General features: G+C 35.5%; 1 long non-coding RNA gene across 8 annotated transcripts; it reads right to left on the bottom strand.

The window, feature by feature from the left end:
* Positions 1-856: 856 nt before the first annotated feature.
* Positions 857-5,699, bottom strand: LOC112732523 (uncharacterized). 8 transcript variants are annotated; one of them, XR_011869851.1, is made up of 4 exons: positions 5,077-5,699; positions 4,446-4,511; positions 1,737-4,018; positions 857-1,484 (listed from the first exon to the last, which is right to left on the bottom strand). It is a non-coding gene; the product is annotated as an uncharacterized lncRNA (long non-coding RNA). The 8 variants fall into 8 exon arrangements; XR_003168051.2 differs by lacking the exons at positions 4,446-4,511; positions 5,077-5,699 and having other exon boundaries at positions 1,737-3,224; positions 3,371-3,484; positions 3,895-4,430; XR_003168050.2 differs by lacking the exons at positions 4,446-4,511; positions 5,077-5,699 and having other exon boundaries at positions 1,737-1,884; positions 3,162-3,224; positions 3,371-4,420.
* Positions 5,700-6,077: the final 378 nt, after the last annotated feature.

The following is a 6,077-nucleotide window of genomic DNA, read 5'->3' as shown; positions in this document are numbered from 1 at the left end:
ACTTATCACTCCAATCTGATTCGTCTAACTAGGATAATTAATCAACTATTGATTGCTTAATCCGTTAATCTCTATGGGATTCCACTTCACTCTTTTGTGAATTATTACTTGACGACAATTCGGTATACTTGCCGAAGGAAAATTTGTTGAGAGACAAGTTTCCGTGCATCAGTGAGTGATTTCGTCAATGACAGGCTGTATGTGATCACACTACAAGAAAAACACCCATTCAGGTACACTTGAAAAGTGTAGCCAAAAGTTAAAAAAGTGATGCCTTAGGCTACGGCTACGCTTTCTGGGGTGATTCCTATTCGGCCGTTGCCTAATCTCAAAGGCTACGCTTTTCTATACCAAGGGCTACGCTTTTGGCATTTGGGAATAGTGTACGCTTTTCAAGTGATGCTGTTCAGGACCAAAGGCGATGCTTTTCAACTTCCATTTTTGCCAGAATAGGCTATGCTTTTCAACACTACTGCATCACTTGTAAAGCGTAGCCACATTGTATACCATGGCTACTTTTTATAAGTGTAGCCTTAGGTCCCTCGTTTTTTTTTTTTGTATACTATAGCTTACTCTATATAAGTGTAGCCTTAGGTCCCTCATTGTTTTTTTTTTAATTTTCTATATATATATATATATATATATATATATATATATATATATATATATATATATAATATTCTAATAATTTTTTGTACAACATAATATTTAATAATATGATTATATATATAATTATGTATTTTTAATTAAATAAATTAAATATTATAAAATAAAAATAAATACACAATTATACTAAACTCAAAAATATTCTAGCAAAACACAGCAAATACATTCTAAAGATTCACAAGCACTGTACTGTTACAATATATTAGTACATAAAACAATGGATCCAACTATCCAATTGAACAATCATTCAACAATAGAGTAAAAAAAATGAAACATGTCTAAACTACTACTTTCCATGTATCAATGAATATAAAGAGGATTACAAATTAAATCTATTATTAAAATAAATAAAAGAAAAGAGAATAAACAAAGACCTTAGTGCCCTGAGTATTAAGTCCCTATGAGTTATGTGCCTGAAAATCATTTGAATGTACCCCACAAAGAAAGAGGATTTTTTTTGTTGGAGCCACTTATGTTGCCTCCTAGTGCCTTCATAAAGTGCTGAATAAATTCAGGGTGCCCTTCATAAGTGGCGGCAGTAATGAGATTACCATCTTTTGCTGCCATGGTGTCTGGTTCAACCAAATGAGTACCGGAGGCAACCAATGCCGGTTTAACAGGAGGAAAAGCGGTGCACTTGCGATCTTTAGCTACACCTGCAGCCGCCAGAATCAGCTGTCCAAAGAGCATTCTGGAGGTGATTCCTAATTCCTCGTGTCAAGAATTCATTCCAAACAAACATGGTCTCATAAAGGACATGGCCTGTCTCATTATCACACATGTTTCTTTGAAGACTACACATAATGTGATATGAGTAGCTGAAAAAGAAATACATTGATATAAATTGATAACAATTTAAGTGTCATGAAACTGAAAATCTGAGCCTAAAAATATAAACATTTTAACCTAATAAAACTGTCACATGGAAATAAATTGATAACAATTTAAAATATAAGATTATAAGCAAATAAACTGAAAATCTAAGCCTAAAAATATAAACATTTTAACCTAGCAACTAAAAATAGTGACATGAGTTTGAATTAAATGCTGTTTTGAAGATTAAATGATACCTAATTCCATGTCCTGGTCCACAAAAAATTCAGCTTTGGGTTGTGAACCAGTTTTTTCTTCATTTGTTCAGATTCTTCAACTGTGGTAGTGTTTAGCTTTATCCCAAGTTCAGCTGTAGTTGTCACAATCTCCATGGGAAACAATAACCTGTTTATAGATCAGTCAACTACAAAACTTCATTTAATATCAGCTCAAACCTTGACAATTATTTCCATCATAAAGTACAAAATTCTTCTTGCTTATTTTCATACAAAAATAAAAATAGCAATAATCATCATCATTATCATGCAGGAAAAAAGTTGATAGTATTATTTGGTAAGCTTCTCCCTTGGAGTTCATGGGCTTGATACCTTAAACCATATTAAATCTGTAGCCCCACCATGCTTGATCAGGTTAGGAGAAGCTATGAATACATTCTAGTCTATTGGCAATCCCTCAATCTCACAAACTTTGATCTTCTACATGTAAAACACTAATATGTATTATGCAAGTCACTTAAGAAGAATAAACCACGGAATCAAAAAGAAACTATTTCCTAAGTGTACATTATTTGACTGCCTATGCAATTGGGTAGGAAAAAAATCATATATATTTTTAATATATTTCAAGAGTCCATACAGTTGAACCAATTAAATGCTAACTAAGCCATGCATATCCAAAGAATTCAACGCCCATTTGCATGCAGGTATAGCATATATAGATAAAGGTACAAAATGAAGTACCCTTTAACTTAATCCAAATGGAAGCATGCATTTCGCATCATAGTTAGTCTATAATGGTAAAGTTTAGTACTTTCCGTCTAAACATGAATATAAAGATAAAGAGAAGCTCTTGAGTTACCCTGAAATACCACATGAAGAGAAGCTCTTTAGCAAAAGCTACACTTACTAATAGTTTCTCCTCTTTTCCGATTAAATGTCACTGAGAGAAAATGAAAGTCTGCTGCTCGGCATTGATCATGCAGTATAACACGAATCAGTATAATGCTAAAACCCCCAATTCCTACCAGTGGTATATCCAGTAGCTAACACCCCCAAATAAAAACCCTAAATTGGAATCCCAAACCTCTCAAATTTCACTGAACCATAAAATCAGAACCCTAAACCACAGGAAACCATCAAATAAAACCAAAGTCAATTCATGACAAATTGAATAAAGAATAAAATTAGAATTCAACACTAATAATAACAAGCAGCGCTCAAATGTGATTCTGCACGAGAAAGCTTCTAACACAGACAGCACGGCAGAAATTGAACCAGACATAGAAAAACCCTAATTAAATATGAAATTGTGATATAGAATCCTAATTAAATTTAACCCTAATTGCAGAGTATAGAATAAATTTTTTTCAATTGGCAATTTTACTATGGTGGTACAGGATAATCAGCAGAGCATATAAAAGTGCCGTTAAACATCTAACTTACCTTATCATGTGAAAGAAGTTCAAATGAAGGACCAAAATAGCACTCACAGAGATCTTCCACTACCTGTACAGTAAAATAGACTTCAAGTGTCAACTGATTAATCAAAACAGATATACGTGAAAGAGAATAAAAGAAAGATTATAACTGAGGGCTAAAAACATTATGAAGCAGGCAGTGAAATTAAACAGCCTTCCTTGTAGAAATTGGACCTGAGTGGCTAACATTACACTGGGGGCCTTCTTCAAAAGGAAGATTGAGCCCAGCTGCAACAACTTGAGCTATGTGTTTTGTTCTTGACAATGGGGATTAGGAACCCTAATTGCCTAATCACACTCAGCAGAAATTGAAAATATCAGGATATCAACTGAAAGCACAAAATAACATGCAACACCAAAATAAGTCAACAAACGCATGTCGAGAAAGGACACAGGCACACAAGACAGTAGAAATTAGAACTATATGAACTTCTAAATTTACTAGCAAACATGTTGATTAGTAAAATCTCACAGCACTGAATACAAGTAGGACCGGCAATTTACTGCACTGAACACAAGTAGCAAAATCTCCACCAATGCACATAACACATAGTTCAAGAATACATCAAGTTACACAATTAAATTGAAGCAAAAGGTTTAAAAAATTGAAGACAAATTAAGGAATAAAACTTCATAAATTAGTGCATCAATCAGAAACTTTTTCGCCTCCAAATTTTGAGAAATACAGTGCTGCTTACCTCTAGAATGGGCTGTCGGATTACATATTCCATGGCAACACCAATTAAAATCCTCCAAGTGATCTTGCACTACATATTGAAGACTAATAATAAGAATTGAAAGTATTTCAAAACTCAAATGCCCCTGCACTGTTTTGGATTCCATTAATACAAATTACATAACAAGAACAGGAACTCTATAGCACAAATTCAATCGTACACAATAGAAGAACAAAAAAGCTTTTCCCCTAATGCAATAATAAAACCAGAGAGAATACAGAGCAAAGCATCCATTCAATTCACGAAACTATGAAGTTTGAAAAACAAATCTAAGTGCTGAAAAAAATTATAACCCAAGTGAAACAGAAAGCTGACACATGTAGTCTAAGCTGTCTAGTTATCATCATAACAAAACAAATGATAGATGATATGAATTAATATATTCAAAGTAGACAAAGAAATTAAAGCATACATTAATGACACACTTAAAGTTTATGGAGTATAAATGAAATTCACATCGCTTTTGTGGTTCCACACTTCTCCTCAAAGACTAAGTAAAATTTAGGACTCACCTTTCCCTCAAACAATGATGCATCATACAGCCGCTCAGAACAAAGATTGTATACTTTATATTTATCCTGCACATAAAAAACAAGTCAAATGCAAAACTATACAACAAATGAAAAGAAAAGACAGAGGCTCCTGGGCTTTCAAATTGCAGGACACCGAAGAAGCACTAGCAATTAATTATTTTCCAACTATAGAATACAAGTTCATTAGAGGAAGCACTAGCAATTATAGCATACAACAAAGACGTATGGACCTAGCAGAAGATTGCGACTCTCCTTAAACATGCTGGGTTGCAGAAAAATTTTGTTCCTTCCTTAACACAGCACCTAGTGATTAAAGCAATAAATTTAGCAATATACTCAACCATTAAAAAAAATGTTCATCATCAGATTGCACAAGCAGCGGCAAATTCAAAGGAGAAAATGGAACCAGAATGCGCAGAGGCAAGAAGAACGAGTAGACGCGGATGGAAATAAATAAATAGCATGTATGTTCATCAACAATACATGGGTTGTTCATCAAATCACAATTCACAATTGCATATAAACCAGATAAAAAATCCCCAAATTAAAAACCCTAAAATTGGAACCCTAACCACCCAAATTTTAGAACCATACAGAAATCTATAGATACCTTCTCGACGACGTGAGCAAAGAGAGATGAGCTGAGCGCAGAGAGGATGAGCTGAGGGCAGAGACGACGATGGTGAGGGCGCAGCTAACGATCAATGCAGGAGGGCGCAACTGACGATCAATGCAGGAGGGCGCAGCTGACGATGAGTGGCGAAGTCGTGAGTGGTGAGTGCTGAGTGGGGACGGTGAGTGGTGAAGGTGAGAAGTGAGGGCACGAAAGGTTTCTCTGATGGGGAATCGAAGGTGAGGGCGCGATATGATCAGTGTGCTTTGGGGGGAAAGGGTAAAAAAATCCCTAAGTGTGCTTTGGAGAGCTGTGTCAATGCCTCCCTTGAAAGAATGTATTTATGTTGGTGGAGCCCTAGCAGCGGCGGTGGAGCTTCAGCGGCGACAGAGCACCCCTTTCTTCTCTCCTCCATTGCGTTTTCTCTCTTCCTCGAGCTCTCTCTCTCTTTCTGGCATTCGACGACGACGGCGGCAGAGCATATTTTGAGTTTAATTTCTGGCGACACCGATGGTTCTTGAGTGGATAGTGTGACGGCAGAACGTATCTGGGGTTTGATGAGATAGGCGACGAAGTGTTGGTGGTGACAAGTTGGGTGAATTCTGAGTTTTTGAGGGAAAAGTTTTACTAAGTGTGAGCTTACAGAGTGTGTGTGCTTACACCGGTAAAAAGTTAAGAGAGAAATTAAAAAATTCACCAAGTGTCAAATTTTTTACTCTAAAAACATTAGGCATCACTTTTAAAATGCACCCAAAACTTAAAAAATAGGCTACTCTCTAAAAGCATCCCCTTTGATACAAAAAGTGAACCTATAGATATCAACCTACGGCTACGTTTTATAAGTGATTTCTAAAATACCTAAGACTACACTTTTTAAATGATGCCACAATTGTGTATCCTTTTCTCTTGTGAAAAGGCAACACAAAGAAAAGCGTAGCCTATTCTATGAATAGGCTACGCTTTTCAAATGTAGCTTAAAAAAAGTGTGGCTGAATGGG

The sequence above is a fragment of the Arachis hypogaea genome, chromosome 13 (assembly GCF_003086295.3).
Source record: "Arachis hypogaea cultivar Tifrunner chromosome 13, arahy.Tifrunner.gnm2.J5K5, whole genome shotgun sequence".
In the NCBI taxonomy this organism is placed as follows: domain Eukaryota; kingdom Viridiplantae; phylum Streptophyta; class Magnoliopsida; order Fabales; family Fabaceae; genus Arachis; species Arachis hypogaea.
This window is presented reverse-complemented; position numbering and strand designations above follow the sequence as displayed.